General features: G+C 37.7%; 1 pseudogene; it reads left to right on the top strand.

Moving 5' to 3' along the window:
* The first annotated feature begins 234 nt into the window (after window positions 1-234).
* Window positions 235-1,763, top strand: LOC111175127 (tubulin beta chain pseudogene; annotated as a pseudogene).
* The last annotated feature ends 16,920 nt before the right edge of the window (window positions 1,764-18,683 follow it).

Genomic DNA, 18,683 nt, shown 5'->3' with positions numbered 1-18,683 from the left:
ATTTCTACTATCTCTTTCAAATATTAAAATATATATGGTGACATCAATAGCAAGAATTTTTAAAGATAGGAAATTTTATAGACACTATTTCAAAATATATAACACATTTTAAACTGTGAAAATAATTTCAATAATAAAATATATTTCTAGAAAATGGAATTACATTTCTTATAGGTAGTAAATTGTGGTATTAGAAAGAAGAATCCTCTCTCAGAACCTTCCTGATGCCGCATTTGTATCTTGCTTCTCCAACCTCCGGGGCCCATTCAATCCTTCCAGCCTGTGACCAGCAGCAGAGGAAAACTAATTACATATCATTTTCTTGCCCCATCCACATCTTGAGGCAAGCAAAAAAATAGAATAAATTTTAACAATGAGGGAAATTGTGCACATCCTGGCCCGTCAGTGTGGCAACCTAATTGGTGCCAAATTCTGGGAGGTGATAAGTGATGAACATGGCATAGACCCCACTGACACCTATCATGGGTATAGAGACCTGCAGTTGGACTGCATCTCCATGAACTACAATGAAGCCACAGGTGACAAATATGTTCCTCGTGCCATCTTGGTGGATCTGGAACCTGGGACCATGGACTCTATTCGCTTAGGTCCTTTTGCTCAGATCTTCAGACCAGACAACTTTGTTTTTGGTCAGTCTGGGACAGGCAACAATTGGGCCAAGGACCACTACACAGAGGGTGCTGAGCTGGTTAAGTCATGGATGTGGTTCTGAAGGAGGCAGAGAGCTGTGACTGCCTTTAGGGTTTCCAGCTGACCCACTTGCTGGTAGGGGCACAGATTCTGGAATGGGCACCTTGCTCATCAGCAAGACACGTGAAGAGTATCCCAATGGCATCATGAGGCCTTCAGTGTAGTGCCCTCACTCAAAGTGTCCGAATCTGCCCTACAATGCCACCCTCACTGCCCATCAGCTGGTGGAGAACACTGATGAGACCTACTGCATCCACAACCAGGCCCTTTACAACATCTGCTTCCACACTCTCAAGCTGACCACGCCAACATAAGGGGACCTGAACCATCTCATCCTGGCCACCAAGAGTGGTGTCACCACCTGCCTCCACTTCCTTAGCCAGCTCATTGCTGACCTCTGCAAGCTGGCAGTCAACGTTGTGTCCTTCCCATGTCTTCACTTCTTCATGCCTGATTTTTCCCCTCTAACCAGAGGTGGAAGCCAGCAGTATCGGACACTCACTGTGCCCAAGCTCACCCAGCAGATCTTCTATGCCAAGAACACAATGGCTGCCTGTGACCCCCACCATGGCTTGTACCTCACCTTGGCTCCTGTCTTCTGTGGGTGAATGTCCATGAAGGAGGTGGATGAGCAGAAGCTCAACGTGCAGAACAAGAGCAGCAGCTACTTCCTGGAATCAATCCCCAGCAACGTCAAGACAGCTGTCTGCAACATCCCAATCTGTGGCCTCAAGATTGTGGTCACTTTCATTGGAAAGAGCACGGCCATACTGGAGTTGTTCAAGCTCACCTGAGTAAAGCTCTCTGCCATGTTCTGCTGGAACGCCTTCCTCCACTGTACACAGGTGAGGGCAGGGACGAGATGGATTTCACCGAGGCTGAGAGCAACATGAAAGACCTCATCTCTGAATACCACCAGTAGCAAGATGCCACAGCAGAAGAAGAGATTTTCGGTGAGGAGGCTGAAGAGGAGGCCTAAGGCCAAATCCCATCACCTAAGGCTTCTCAGTCCTTCAGCCTTCTTCCTCAATCATCCCTTTCCTCTCACTCAGAATTTGCATTTTCTGACTCATTTTTTTTTTTTTTTTGGGAGGTGGGTCGAGGTTCTAGAACAGTGCCTGGCACATAATAGGCACTCAATAAATATTTGTTGTTTGTTAAATGTCTCCTCTCTCTTTCCACTTCTGGCAGAACCGTTACTGCCATTCTGGGAAACCCTATATTTCCTTCTGGTGCCCATTCCTCCCATCTGTCCAGTTAACATTTCCAACTTCATTTTCAAGATAACTCATCAAGAAGCTGGGTCTCATCAAATCTCATGTAGAACCGTGGGCTGACAACCCAGTTAGATGACCACCAACCTAGGCCTGTGTGGTAGCCCAGGAGAAAGGAAACCAAGCAGAAGGTAGAAGTCCCTACAAGGACGAGGTGTTTTTTTTTTATTGTTTTTAACATCTTTATTGGGGTATACTTGCTTTACAATGGTGTTAGTTTCTGCTTTATAACAAAGTGAATCAGTTATACATATACATATGTTCCCAAATCTCTTCCCTCTTGCGTCTCCCTCCCTCCCACCCTCCATATCCCACCCCTCCAGGTGATCACAAAGCACCGAGCCGATATCCCTGCACCATGTGGCTGCTTCCCACTAGCTATCTATCTTACGTTTGTTAGTGTATATATGTCCATGACTCTCTCTCGCCCTGTCACAGCTCACCCTTCCCCCTCCCCATATCCTCAAGTCCATTCTCCAGTAGGTCTGTGTCTTTATTCCTGTCTTACCCCTAGGTTCTTCATGACATTTTTTTTTCTTAAATTCCATATATATGTGTTAGCATACTGTATTTCTCTTTTTCTTTCTGACTTACTTCACTCTGTATGATAGACTCTAGGTCTATCCACCTCATTACAAATAGCTCAATTTCGTTTCCCTTTATGGCTGAGTAATATTCCATTGTATATATGTGCCACATCTTCTTTATCCATTCATCCGATGATGGGCTCTTAGGTTGTTTCCATCTCTGGGCTATTGTAAATAGAGCTGCAATGAACATTTTGGTACATGACTCTTTTTGAATTTTGGTTTTCTCAGGGTATATGCCCAGTAGTGGGATTGCTGGGTCATATGGTAGTTATATTTTTAGTCTTTTAAGGAACCTCCATACTGTTCTCCATAGTGGCTGAACCAATTCACATTCCCACCAGGAGTGCAAGAGTGTTCCCTTTTCTCCACACCCTCTCCAGCATTTATTGTTTCTAGATTTTTTGATGATGGCCATTCTGACTGGTATGAGATGATATCTCATTGTAGTTTTGATTTGCATTTCTCTAATGATTAATGAAGTTGAGCATTCTTTCATGTGCTGGTTGGCAGTCTGTATATCTTCTTTGGTGAAATGTCTATTTAGGTCTTCTGCCCATTTTTGGATTGGGTTGTTTGTTTTTTTGTTATTGAGCTGCATGAGCTGCTTGTAAATTTTGGAGATTAATCCTTTGTCAGTTGCTTCATTTGCAAATATTTTCTCCCATTCTGAGGGTTGTCTTTTGGTCTTGTTTATGGTTTCCTTTGCTGTGCAAAAGCTTTGAAGTTTCATTAGGTCCCATTTGTTTATTTTTGTTTTTGTTTCCATTTCTCTAGGAGGTGGGTCAGAAAGGATCTTGCTGTGATTTATGTCATAGAGTGTTCTGCCTATGTTTTCCTCTAAGAGTTTAATAGGTTCTGGCCTTATATTTAGGTCTTATTCCATTTTGAGCTTATTTTTGTGTATGGTGTTAGGAAGTGATCTAATCTCATACTTTTACAGGTATCTGTCCAGTTTTCCCAGCACCACTTATTGAAGAGGCTGTCTTACTCCACTGTACATTCCTGCCACCTTTATCAAAGATAAGTTGTCCATATATGTGTGGGTTTATCTCTGGGCTTTCTATCCTGTTCCATTGATCTATATTTCTGCTTTTGTGCCAGTACCATACTGTCTTGATTACTGTAGCTTTGTAGTATAGTCTGAAGTCAGGGAGCCTGATTCCTCCAGCTCTGTTTTTCATTCTCAAGATTGCTTTGGCTATTCGGGGTCTTTTGTGTTTCCATACAGATTGTGAAATTTTTCATTCTAGTTCTGGGAAAAATGCCAGTGGTAGTTTGATAGGGATTGTATTGAATCTATAGATTGCTTTCGGTAGTAGAGTCTTTTCCACAATGTTTATTATTCCAATCCAAGAACATGGTATATCTCTCCATCTATTTGTATCATCTTTAATTTCTTTCATCAGTGTCTTATAATTTTCTGCATACAGGTCTTTGGTCTCCTTAGGTAGTTTTATACCTAGATATTTTTTTCTTTTTGTTGCAGTGATAAATGGGAATGCTTTCTTGATTTCACTTTCAGATTTTTCATCATTAGTGTATAGGAATGCCAGAGATTTCTGTGCATTAATTTTGTATCCTGGTGCTTTACCAAATTCATTGATTAGCTCTAGTAGTTTTCTGGTAGCATCTTTAGGATTCTCTAAGTATAGTATCATGTCATCTGCAAACAGTGACAGCTTTGCTTCTTCTTTTCTGATTCGGATTTCTTTTATTTCCTTTTCTTCTCTGATTGCTGTGGCTAAAACTTCCAAAACTATGTTGAATAAGAGTGGTGAGAGTGGGTAAACTTGTGTTTATCCTGATCTTAGTGGAAATGCTTTCAGTTTTTCACCATTGAGGATGATGTTGCCTGTGGGTTTGTCATATATGGCCTTTATTATGTTGAGGAAAGTTCCCTCTATGCTTACTTTCTGCAGGGTTTTTATCATAAATCGGTGTTGAATTTTGTCAAAGGCTTTCTCTGCATCTATTGAGATAACCATATGGTTTTTCTCCTTCAATTTGTTAATATGGTTTATCACATTGATAGATTTGCGTATATTGAAGAATCCTTGCATTCCTGGAATAAACCCCACTTGATCATGGTGCATGATCCTTTGAATGTGCTGTTGGATTCTGTTTGCTAGTATTTTGTTGAGGATTTTTGCATCTATGTTCATCAGTGATATTGGCCAGTAGTTTTCTTTCTTTGTGACATCCTTGTCTGGTTTTGGTGTCAAGATGATGGTGCCCTCATAGAAGGAATTTGGGAGTGTTCCTCCCTCTGCTATATTTTGAAAGAGTTTGAGAAGGATAGGTGTTAGCTCTTCTCTAAATGTTTGATAGAATTCGCCTGTGAAGCCATCTGGTCCTGGGCTTTTGTTTGTTGGAAGATTTTTAATCACAGTTTCAATTCCAGTGCTTGTGATTGATCTGTTCATATTTTCTATTTCTTCCTGATTCAGTCTTGGCAGGTTGTGCATTTCTAAGAATTTGTCCATTTCTTCCAGATTGTCCATTTTATTGGCATAGAGTTGCTTGTAGTAATCTCTCATGATCTTTTTTATTTCTGCAGTGTCAGTTGTTACTTCTCCTTTTTCATTTCTAATTCTATTGATTTGAGTCTTCTCCCTTTTTTTCTTGATGAGTCTGGCTACTGGTTTATCTATTTTGTTTATCTTCTCAAAGAACCAGCTTTTAGTTTTATTGATCTTTGCTATTGTTTCTTTCATTTCTTTTTTATTTATTTCTGATCTGATTTTTATGATTCCTTCCTTCTGCTAGCTTTGGGGTATTTTTGTTCTTCATTCTCTAATTGCTTGAGGTGCAAGGTTAGGTCGTATATTCGAGATGTTTCCTGTTTCTTAAGGTGGGCTTGTATTGCTATAAACTTCCCCCTTAGAACTGCTTTTGCTGCATCCCATAGGTTTAGAGTCATTTTTTCTCCATTGTCATATGTTTCTAGGTATTTTTTTATTTCCTCTTTGATTTCTTCAGTGATCGCTTCATTATTAAGTAGTGTATTGTTTAGCCTCCATGTGTTTGTATTTTTTACAGATCTTTTCCTATAATTGATATCTAGTCTCATGGCATTGTGGTCAGAAAAGATACTTGATACAATTTCAATTTTCTTAAATTTACCAAGGCTTGATTTGTGACCCAAGATATGATCTATCCTGGAGAGTGTTCCATGAGCACTTGAGAAAAATGTGTATTCTGTTGTTTTTGGATGGAGTGTCCTATAAATATCAATTAAGTCCCTCTTGTTTAATGTATCATTTAAAGCTTGTGTTTCCTTATTTATTTTCATTTTGGATGATCTGTCCATGGGTGAAAGTGGGGTGTTAATGTCCCCTACTATGAATGTGTTACTGTTGATTTCACCTTTTCTGACTGTTAGTATTTGCCTTATGTATTGAGGTACTCCTATGTTGGGTGCATAAATATTTACAATTGTTATATCTTCTTCTTGGATGGATCCCTTGATCATTATCTAGTGTCCTTCTTTGTCTCTTCTAATAGTCTTTATTTTAAAGTATATTTTGTCTGACATGAGAATTGCTACTCCAGCTTCCTTTTGGTTTCCATTTGCATGGAATATCTTTTTCCATCCCCTTACTTTCAGTCTGTATGTGTCTCTAGGTCTGAAGTGGGTCTCTTGTAGACAGCATATATAAAGGTTTTGTTTTTGTATCCATTCAGCCAATCTGTGTCTTTTGGTGGAACCATTTAATCCATTTACATTTAAGGTAATTATCGATATGTATGTTCCTATTCCCACTTTGTAAATTGTTTTGGATTCATTATTATAGGTCTTTTCTTTCTCTTGTGTTTCTTGTCTAGAGAAGTTCCTTTAGCATTTGTTGTAAAGCTGGTTTGGTGGTGCTGAACTCTCTCAGCTTTTGCTTGTCTGTAAATGTTTTAATTTCTCCATCAAATCTGAATGAGATCCTTGCTGGGTAGAGTAGTCTTGGTTGCAGGTTTTTCTCCTTCATCACTTTCAGTGCGTCCTGCCACTCACTTCTGGCTTGCAGGGTTTCTGCTGAGACATCAGCTGTTAACCTTATGGGGATTCCCTTGTGTGTTATTTGTTGTTTTTCCCTTGCTGCTTTTAATATGCTTTCTATGTATTTAATTTTTGACAGTTTGATTAATATGTGTCTTGGCATATTTCTCCTTGGATTTATCCTGTATGGGACTCTCTGTGTTTTCTGGACTTGATTAACTATTTCCTTTCCCATATTAGGGAAACTTTCAACTATAATCTCTTCAGATATTTTCTCAGCCCCTTTCTTTTTCTCTTCTTCTTCTGTAGCCCCTATGATTTGAATGTTGATGCATTTAATGTTGTCCCAGGGGTCTCTGAGAGTGTCCTCAGTTCTTTTCATTCTTTTTTCTTTATTCTGCTCTGCAGTAGTTATTTCCACTATTTTATCTTCCAGGTCACTTATCCGTTCTTCTGCCTCAGTTATTCTGCTATTGATCCCATCTAGAGTACTTTTAATTTCATTTATTGTGTTGTTCATCGTTGCTTGTTTCATCTTTATTTCCTCTAGGTCCTTGTTAACTGTTTCTTGCATTTTGTCCATTCTATTTCCAAGATTTCAGATCATCCTTACTATCATTTTTCTGAATTCTTTTTCAGGTAGACTGCCTATTTCCTCTTCATTTGTTAGTTCTGTTGCAGTTTTTTCTTGCTCCTTCATCTGCTGTGTGTTTTTCTGTCTTCTCATTTTGCTTATCTTACTGTGTCTGGGGTCTCCTTTTTGCAGGCTGCAGGTTCGTAGTTCCCGCCTTTTTTGATGTTTGTCTCCAGTGGCTAAGTTTGGCTCAGTGGGTTGTGTAGACTTCCTGGTGGAGGGGACTAGTGCCTGTGTTGTGGTGGATGAGGCTGGATCTTGTCTCTCTAGTAGGCAGGTTCACGTCTGGTGCTGTGTTTTGGGGGTGTCTGTGGCCTTATTATGATTTTAGGCCGCCTCTCTGCTAATGGGTGGGGTTGTGTTCCTGTTTTGCTAGTTGTCTGGCATAGGTTGTCCAGCACTGTAGCTTGCTGGTCGTTGAGTGAAGCTGGGTGCTGGTGTTAAGATGGAGGTCTCTGGGAGATTTTCGCCATTTGATATTATGTGGAGCTGGGAGATCTCTTGTGGACCAGTGTCCTGAAGTTGGCTCTCCCACCTCAGAGGCAGAGCCCTGACTCCTGGCTGGAGCATCAAGAGCCTTTCATTCACACGGCTCAGAATAAAAGGGAGAAAATGTGAGAGAATTAGTAGAAGTATGAAGAAAGAAAGAAAGAAAGAAAGAAAGAAAGAAAGAAAGAAAGAAAGAAGAAAGGATGGAATGAAGGAAGGAAGGAAGGAAGAAAGAAAGAAAGAAAGAAGCAAAGAAGGAAAGAAGACAAGAAGGAAAGAAAGGAGGGAGGGAGGGAGGGAGCAAGGAAGGAAGGAGGGAAGGAAGGAAAAAAGACAGGCAGAAAGAAGATACAGTAAAATAAAAAAGTATAATAAAGTTATTGAATTAAAAAATAATTATTTAGAAAACAAAAAAAAGGGACAGATAGAACCTTAGGACAAATGTTGGAAGCAAAGCTATACAGACAAAATCTTACACAGAAGCATACACATACACCCTCACAAAAAGAGGTAAAGGGGAAAAAATCATAAATCTTGCTCTCAGAGACCACCTCCTCAATTTGGGATTATTCGTTGTCTAAAGGAAGGAAGGAAAGAAAGGAAGGAAGGAAGGAAGAAAGAAAGAAAGAAAGAAAGAAAGAAAGAAAGAAAGAAAGAAAGAAAGAAAGAAAGAAAGAAAGAAAGTAAAGTACAATAAAATTACTAAAATTAATTATTAAGAAAAAAATTAAAAAAAAAAAATGGACGGATAGAACCCTAGGACAAATGGTGGAAGCAAAGCTATACAGACAAGATCTCACACAGAAGCATATACATACACATTCACAAAAAGAGGAAAAGGGGAGAAAATCATAGATCTTGCTCTCGAAGCCCACCTCCTCAATTTGGGATGACTCGTTGTATATTCATGTATTCCACAGATGCAGGGTACATCAAGTTGATTGTGGAGCTTTAATCCGCTGTTTCTGAGGCTGCTGGGAGAGATTTCCCTTTCTCTTCTTTGTTCTCACAGCTCACAGGGGCACAGCTTTGGATTTGGCCCTGCCTCTGCGTGTAGGTCGCTGGAGGGCGGCTGTGTTTTGCTCAGACAGGATGGGGTTAAAGGAGCCACTGATTCGGGGGCCCTGGAGCACTCAGGCTGGGGGGAGGGAGGGGCACTGCGTGCGGGGTAGGCCTGCGGCGGCAGAGGCCGGTGTGACGTTGCACCAGCCTGAGGCCCGCCGTGCATTCTCCCAGGGAAGTTGTCCCTGCATCCCGGTAACCTGGCAGTGGCGGGCTGCACAGGCTCCCCGGAAGTGGGGTGTGGATAGTGACCTGTGCTCACACACAGGCCCCTTGGTGGTGGCAGCAGCAGCCTTAGCATTGCCCGCCCGTCCCTGGGGTCCATGCTTTCAGCCGCGGCTCGCGCCCGTGTCTGGGGTTCGCGCTTTTAGCTGTGGCTCGCGCCCATCTCTGGGGTCCGCACTTTTAGCCACGGCTCGCGCCCGTCTCTGGGGTTCGCGCTTTTAGCCGCAGCTCGCGCCTGTCTCTGGAGTTCCTTTAAGCAGCGCTCTTAAACCCCTCTCCTCGCGCACCAGGAAACAAAGAGGGAAGAAAAGGTCTCTTGCCTCTTTGGCAGGTGCAGACTTTTCCCCGGACTCCCTCCCGGCTAGCCGTGGTGCACTAACCCCTTCAGGCTATGTTCAAGCCGCCAACCCCAGTCCTCTCCCTGCGCTCCGACTGAAACTGAAACCCGAGCCTCAGCTCGCAGCCCCACCCGCCCCGGCGGGTGAGCAGACAAGCCTCTCGGGCTGGTGAGTGCCGGTTGGCCCTGATCCTCTGTACGGGAATCTCCCCGCTTTGCCCTCCGCACCTCTGTCACTGTGCACTCCTCTGCGGCCCTGAAGCTCCCCCCTCCGCCTCCTGCAGTCTCCACCCACGAAGGGGCTTCTAGTGTGTAGAAACATTTCCTCCTTCACAGCTCCCTCCCACTGGTGCAGGTGCCGTCCCTATTCTTTTGTCTCTGTTTTTTCTTTTTTTCTTTTGCCCTACCCAGATACGTGGGGAGTTTCTTGCCTTTTGGGAGGTCTGAGGTCTTCTGCCAGCCTTCAGTAGGTGTTCTGTAGGAGCTGTTCCACGTGTAGATGTATTTCTGGTGTATCTGTGGGGAGGAAGGTGATCTCCGCGTCTTACACTTCTGCCATCTTCAAGGTCCCCCCCGAGGTGGGGTTTTGAAGAAGGGCATCCAGGTTATTGAAGTCCTAGTTTCCAGATATCTCCCCACTCCTCTCTCAGTTTCTGGGGAGGTGTTAACAGTACTATCTCCATTTTCATTCTCCTCCAAGCTCTGTCCTGGGTGGTTTCCTTTGCAGGGGTCTGACCCCCACCCTGTCAAGGGGGATCCTTCCCTCTTCCACTTTACCTCCTTCATAATGTTGGATTCCTTCCTTAACCCTGGTGGGAAAAAGGGGTCAAGAGGAGCAAGAGAGAGACTAGCCTTGGTCCCTAAGTCTCCAGAAAGCTCCTCTACAACCCTATCATTTCTTACAGAAAAAAAAAAATATATCAGTCATTCTGTGCATATATGTAAAGGTATGTGCTGTCATCTAAATGTCATTCCCCAGATAGGGGACAGGACACCCTCCATCTTTTGGCAACATCTCATCTCTTGCTTTTACTATTGCCTTTTCCCCCTACCCTGCTTTTGTCCTATTCTACACTTCAGATTTCTAATTTTTGCTGAACTTGTTGCTTTTTTTTCATATTGAAAAGACGACATTTCCCCAAGAGCCAAAAATAAGTGGGAATAGAAAAAGAAAGAAAGAAAGAAAGAAAGATCTCAAGCCAAAAATAAATTTGCAAACATAGATTCCTCTTTTAAGTTCACACTATGACTTATTTTATTAAAAACTCTGATATGATCCATAATAGAATAAAACCATTTTACAAATTATATAACAGACATTTTTGCAGTGATAGATATTTTTCCCCAAAGAACTTGCTCTAGTATATTTTGTAATCACTATATACATACCTAGCTCTATTTGTGTTGACCATAATAATCACAAACTATTTAGTTAAAAAGGAAGTGTACAAAATAATGTGTGTATAGTTATCCAGTTTGTGTAGAGCTAAACAGACAAATATATGTAAATATATATAACAGTAAACACATGTAACAAGATTTTAATAAATTGAATTTTCTTGGGGATTAACTTTAGAGTATGACCAAATTTCAAATTCATTACGTTCCTATCTTGTGTGAAATTTTTAGGAGGATATACTATATTATTGTGAGAGAAATGAAGTTAAAATAACTTTATCATAAGATTATTGCTCTTTGACTTATTCCTTCATAATTTCATTAACCAACAGCATATTTTCTTAAAACTTTGTATCAACATAAAAATAATATGACTTGTATATCCTTAAGTAGCATGGTTACTTAATTGTTAAATTTGCATCACATGTGTCAATACATTTCACAGAAATAAAATTTATGATTTAGTTATTAAGCATAGCATTCAGTTCCAATTTTTGTTGAGCACGTCTTTTATTTCTTTAGTAGTACATTTGTTACAATTGAATTGCCTACCAAAATTTAAAAAACACATACACAAAGACATATGAACCCACATTCAAAATAGCTAAGCTCATATTTTTAGTTAGTGTGGCTATCTTTTGTGAATTGATACCGTTGACTGAAATATCTTGAGGAATTTTGCTGAAGTCTTCTATTAATCATGCAATCTTATGCATTTTCACAGGATGAAAGGTGAGTAAAATATTCATCTATTTTACAACTCAGTACTGATTTTCAATGTTTTGCTTATTGTTGCTTTTTTCCAGCTAAAATCATAAAATGTTATTTGCTATAAAAATAAAATGGGACATATTGATAAAACATTAACCAAGTAACCAACTATCATTTTACCATATTCCAGAATGCCCTAAATGGAGACAGTATGTACAATAATTATACATTTCCAAATAAAAGAAACGTTTAGTAGTTGTCACTCAGATGTGTATGAAATAGAGAAATCCTTAAATATTAAAGGTCAAAAATGGTCTAAAGGGTAAATGTCAGCAAACATATGATTTGTCCTATCTGGGGGAATTTGCCTTCTGGATAAAAAAAACTTATGAATTTGTTCCCCTCTCTAATAGCAAGAATCAAAGCATAAAGGTCAATGGGAAATCCAGTGGGATAAACCAAGCAGGTAAGACCAGAGTAATAAAATATATATTTTTTATTTTAGAATTTTAATTTAGATTTGACTCATCTATATTTTTGCCTTTCTAAAATTAACTGTAGAGACACTATAACAAGCTAAATATAAAATATTTGTAGAAGAAGTGATGAATTATGTGACCCCCTACATTTGCTACATAGAGAAGCTCATAATTTGGAGCCCCATTTATAAAAAGTCTCCTTTCCCATGACAGGAAATGGAGGACACACAAAGAACTGAAACCCAATTCCCATTCCTGTCCCTGCACTATTATTACCTTGGAAACATCTTATCTTCTTTTTATGACACTGGTTGTAATGAATATTTATTTTGGATGATTCTATGCAAGTTAACCAGACCTCCTAGTAAGAACTAAGGGCTTCAAGTTTCCAAGAATGAAATGGACCTGGCTAGGGAATTTCTGGAATAATTATTCATGGCATTCCAAAGGAGACTATTTAATAACCTACCCCATAACATAACTATATTCTTTATTTCAGGTCTGCCTTCTGTTGTTACCATCCTCTCAATTGTTAAGGATATATTTTCCTTCTTACTCACTATTGATAATCTCCCAGTATCTCTCAGCACAAATGTAAGGAGAATATGGAATTTTCCTGGAAATCCCTTTCCAAACATATCATGTGGATTTTTAAAGTAAATATCTTCAACATCCAGATAAAACTGTATTAAGTTACCTACTTGCTGCTGATATTTAATATTAAATGCTTTGGTAGTTCTATTTTTAGCTTTTTAAGGAACCTCCATACTGTTCTCTATAGTGGCTGTACCAATTTTCATCTCCACCAACAGTGTATGAGAGTTCCCTTTTCTCCACATCCTCTCCAGCATTTATTGTTTATAGATTTTTTGATGATAATCCAGCAATCCCAATCCTGGGCACATACCCAGAGAAAAGCCTAATTCAAAAAGATACATGCACCCCAATGTTCATTGTAGCACTATTTACAATAGCCAAGGAAGCAACCTAAATATCCACCAACAAAGAAATGCATAAAGAAGATGTGGTACATATATGCAAGGAATATTATTCAGCCATAAAAAAGAATAAAATAGTGCCATCTGCAGCAACATGAATGGACCTTGAGATTGTCATACTGAGTGAAATAAGTCAGACACAGAAAAATAAATATATGATATTGATTATATGTAGAATCTGAAAAAAAAAGGGTACAAATGAACTTATTTACAAAACAGAAGTAGAGTCATGGATGTAGAAAACAGACTTATGGTTACCAGGGGATGTGGGGGAGGGATAAATTGGGACATTGGGGCTAACATATACTCACTACTATATATAAAATAGATAACTAGTAAGAACATGCTGTATAGCACAGGGAACTCTACTCAATACTATGTAATGGCCTATATGGGAAAATAATCTAAAAAAAAAGAAAAAAAGAATGGATATATGTATATGTATAACTGATTCTCTTTGCTGTACATCTGAAACTAACACAACATTGTAAATCAACTATACTGCAATAATTTTTTTAAAGTTTAAATGATTTTATCATTAAATCTATATTAAATAACTATTTTATATTAAATTAAGTACAGTTTAAATATCTAAAAATCTAACATTTCATAAATAAAAATAAAATAGTATATTTTCTTCATAATTGCATGCTGTAAAAGTATAAAAAGCATCAAATAGTGCATATTGTTCCATGGTAGCTGATAAACTGAAAATTAAGCAAAGATGAAATAAATGTTAATTGTTATAATGTAAAATAAACCTGATCATTCTTTTGAAAAATAACAATATTCAAAAATAAATACACTCTCTAAAATAGAAAAAACCCAGAGTTCTGATTCTTTAAGATGATATGACCTGAAAACCCTCCAGACTAGAATCATATTAAAAAGACAATATATTAGCAGGCAACATCCACGAGATCACTAATTGTTCAGTTACTGAACCCAAGTTCTGAGCATCTACTAATTTCTGCCCCTTCTCTCTTCTTAGGCAAGCTCATCCATCTCTGTGATTTTAAATGTCACCTCTATACCAAAATTTGGCAAACGTGTTTCTCACTTAAGATTTTTGTAAGCTTTAAATGTGTATGTACTGATTGCCTTTTTTTCCCAGGTGCTTGAGTATCTAATTCAATCCTAGCACAAACAACTTGATTTCTTCATCCATAAGAAACTAATTACTTAAGATAGAATTAAATTTTTACTTTTGTTCAGAACTCAAACTTAATCTATTGCCAAAAGGTACTCATTCTGCTAGTGATGTAAAGCCATTTTCTTTCTTCATACTCTATTGTCATTATGTTAAACCAAGACACCACCATGACTGTCTTTCAATATAGTCTATCATATCATAATTGTACATTAAATAATACATAATAATTCTAAGATATATCACATTTTAAGTGAAGTACATTACCTCCCATATGATGTACTTAGGGCAGATATTTTACTTATTTATAGCAAATAATCTATTAGATATTACTAAAATATAAAATTTATCATGGAAATGAAATAAAAAGAGAGAAGGCAAAATACAAATTGGCCCCAAATATACTGAAAACATTCCTGTCTCTTTAAGGTGGTAGGGGAGACCACTTAGTATGATGGACATACAGAAGGAGTACTGAGAAAGACTACAGCATAATAAAACCGCCACAAATATGTATTAATGAAATAGACCAGCAATCATTAGAAGAATGTTGAATACTACCTAACCTTCAATGAAAAGGGAATTATATTGTTGTTTTTTTTTTCTCCTTTCCATCATGATTCTCTCACTTTATAAAAACTGAGTATGTGGCCTGTAGTGAATGAAATAATCACAAGAGAGAAAGATGTGCCAGTTTTTTTTCTTTGCGCTTTCTGTCTTATTTTGGCCTGGAGCTTTATTTTCTCTACTTAAGAAGAACTGTTGATTCAAGAAGACTAAAGGGGCTGCCAGAGGACCCAGGAGAATCATTAAGGAGCAAACTGCTTAGAGCTCAAGGCTAGATTTCAAGTGAAAATTGGTCCAGTTGGGATCACCAAGTAGGAGTTGAGTCAGGATTTCAGAGTAAATTTCTCTTAAAAGTGTAAGATATGGATCTTTGCCTCAACCACTTTCAGTTGAGATTTGTAAAACTCCTGAGAATAGCAATCACAATGCAAGACAGTAGGGAACTACCAACTTTACCTGTGTATGAATAATTGTACATAAATGAAACTTCTGAAGAACTTATTTCATTACCAGGAACCAAAATGTTCATATCTTAAATATCTATCAAAGTGCTAATTCCTAAATAAGTTAAAACAGAATCTCAGAACTACCTGAAGGGTCTACTAGTCATTCGTGAGGATCATCCATGTAGTATATTTGTTGTACAGAAAGTCTACAGTTATCGTTTGGAATTTCCATCCTTCTTTTTCTCTTACATTAGCAAGCTACTTAGAGTAGCCTCCATTTTTCCATTCTCTTACACAGGCTCGCCAATTATACCTGGTTATGATTGCTGTGTCCTGATGTTCCCAGAGAATCCAAACATGCACTGCCTGAAGTGTACAAAATGACCTCTTCTCTTTGGGCTGGAAGCAGTTCTGCCTCTATTCAGACTATCAGAATATCTCCTCATTTTCATTTCTATCATAATAACATATCATAACAACAGGGGTGATATCCAATAGGAATAAGAGATTTTCACGACTATATACTTCTTCTTTTTCCAGAATTCTCTCCAAGGTTTTTTTCTTTAACGAACATACGCAGGAGGAATTCTGATGCATAAATGTGGCAGGAATCGGATCATTAGGGTGTGCTGTTAGGAGTTGTGTGTGTGTGTGTGTGTGTGTGTGTGTGTATGTATAAGGTGATGGAGAGGTGGGAATTGACTTTTTACAGTAAAAAAGACCATCATATAAAATAACTAAAATAAAATTTTCATTAGGATTTAATTGATTTTTTTGTTTCATTTATGTAGATTTTTATACTCGTGCTTATTTTATAAACTTAATAATATCATGTGTATTTACACATTTGGGTATCTTGCTGTTATGGTCAGTCTTTCATAATTAAAAAGTTCTTATTGTGCCTGTATTTATCAGCCTACTCACTTGTGAGTTTTAACTTTTATAATACTGGAAACAAGCTAACCAAGCAAATGAAAATTGTGTGAAAATGGGCTATGAGTAAATAATCTATAAATAAAGGCTTTATTCAAGAACTGTTATGATCACTTATGTTCCTTTAAAGTTATTGGTAATCTCTTGATAGCTGAAATCACCAATTATGGTACTATGTGTAGGGTAGGGTGGTATGATATAGTTTAAAACATTAGTTAGATGGTACCCTTTTTCAATACTGAGACAGAGGTATGGACTTCAATAATTGAATGCTACTTGTCAAAATACACTTACAACTGTTGTTGACCTAAGCAAATACTATTTACCATCAGCTAAAATTTATACTTAATATTTACATTTATTGGACTGTTGACCTTCCTAAAATTAAATGATTTACTTAATACTGCATTGATTAAGGTCGATAAAATTGGTATGCATCTCTTCATATGGAAAGAGTCCAATGAATATCTTGTCAAACTGAATAATGAATAAGACCCATGTGTATTCATACTCGGATACACGTTTTATTATCATGTCTCCAAAAATACTTGAGGTTTCTCCATCACCCTTAGACTCTTTCATAGAATTAAGCTTCAAATATTTTCTTTCTCTCTTTAGAATTTTCCCTTATTTCCCTGCACCAACATGTCTCTCAACTCTTTGTAATAGCTTTAGAAATACACATTTGTAGGCTATTCACAGGGAGTAAGCTTTTATAAACAAAAGGCAGACCACCTCTTATATATCTTCCCTCAGAGAAAGAACACTAGGCTAACAAATTGCTTGAATTGATGACACAAAACAAAGTGTTGATAGATTTTCAAAAAATTAGTTTCAAATATTCTGTCTCACTAGAAATTTGATCAACATTTTTATCACATGCAGCAAGCTTTCCCCTTTTATAACTTCTCAAGTATTATTTCTAATAAATAGTTTAAAAAAAACCACTGTGCAAAATTGGACATTATTCATAAAACATTACATTAGAATGAAATTAGTTTAGGACTGGTATTCAGAAACTCTGATGCTTAAAATTTAACTCAATAAAATAGTCTTGATTTCAAATTCAATATATGTCACTATAAACTATCTATCTATCTATCTATCATCACGTGTCAAGCTTAACCATGGTTTTTGCTGAAGAGTACATTTTGTATAAATCAGAGAACCAAATCTTACCTTTGAGTAATTAGCTTTGAATTCAATGAAAAAAAATAGCTGACCAGAGTAAATGATGTATTCAAGTACAGGGCTATTACTTATCCTCTAGGTGACTAATTTAAGAAAGCAAGCTATGTGGATTAGAGATATAAATTTTTGTATTTGCATTGAGGGTGCTTGTTTGAAGAGAAAAAACATTTATTGATAAGACAAATATTGCTTCAGTCACTTCTAAAAACTGTGAAACATTTTCCTTTGTCAATAAATATTTCTTGAATAGAGAAGGAGGAAGAAAAATATTTGGAGACTCTTGTTGCTTCCATTACCATGTTTTCTGTTCAACATAAAGACAGAGTTAAATCGTATTTAGTCTCCTCCTATCCATTTCTAAAATAATATAGGGAAATGATATCAGGTATGACATTGCCACCTCTGAATATCTAGGGCACCAGGAGGAAGCATAAGTATTAATTGAGTCTCTTTCCATATATGCTTCTATTGTATTACTTCCTTTAGAGGAATAGAGCCTTTCTTTTACTATATAAACAATTTAAAGTCACTTACATATTTAAAGAGTTTTTGCAGTGCATTGAAAGTAGTACAGCTCTATTAGAAGGAATATAGCTATTGAAGAATGTTATAAATATAGCAGCTAGTATATTGAGGAGTCTGAAAAAAAGAGGGGTATAAATGACATTTTTGTAAATTCACTGAATTTAATCAGGCCCTGTCAAATCTCCATGTTTATCTCTGTTATATCTTGAGCAGATACCAAAATTCTCTGGTGACTTAGAAGTTTTAAAGATCAATCAAGTTAAGGATAAATTGATTTTAATTTTTCTCCTCCTTCAAGTACAGAGCCCAATTCATGTTTTCTTCGGGGACTGTAAATGGTGGGAATAAAAAATGAAGTTTATGGTTAACTTTAATTCACTTTTTCCACTTTTCCTTTCTTGAGGCTAGATTTTTTTCCAAATTATTGAGGAGATTGAAAAAAGGTGGGAAAGGAAGCATCTTTTTACCTAACTGGCACTTGCTTTATTCTACTTTGTTGTTTTTGACACTCTGGTTGGCACTGACTGGCCATTCATGTCCTCTATTTGGCATAGTCCAAGGACTTGTTCTTTCAAAGGATTTATTTGTGAGTTCTTTGGAGGACCCGGGGAAGATTCTACCTATGTAGATTTAGTTTTACCTAGTCCTTTTATAGGAATCCCCTTACCTCCTGCCACCCATGGATCCACAGTTCATGCTCTTTGTGTTCATTATCTGTAGACAATCCTCTTGGGAGAAATAACAGCAGCTCAAGCTCTATTCATTTCTGGGGTGTCCACTTACCCTATGAAAAACTCACTCCTTCTGTCCTAGAAACAAAATGTGGAATATTGGCTTTCCTATTGTTTTTATCCTTGCTCTATATCTCTTCAATTCTCTTCTCTATTGCTCAGAGATGGACAGGAGAATTTTGGCATTTTTAAAAGATACTTATATAGATGAACTTTATTGAAAGTGAATACACAGAGATATTGC

Source organism: Delphinapterus leucas, chromosome 18 (assembly GCF_059928025.1).
Source record: "Delphinapterus leucas isolate spDelLeu-1000000601 "Yukka" chromosome 18, BTC_Dleu_Yukka2, whole genome shotgun sequence".
NCBI classification, from domain to species: domain Eukaryota; kingdom Metazoa; phylum Chordata; class Mammalia; order Artiodactyla; family Monodontidae; genus Delphinapterus; species Delphinapterus leucas.
Note: the sequence above shows the minus strand (reverse complement) of the source record. Positions and strands in the feature narration are given on the sequence as shown.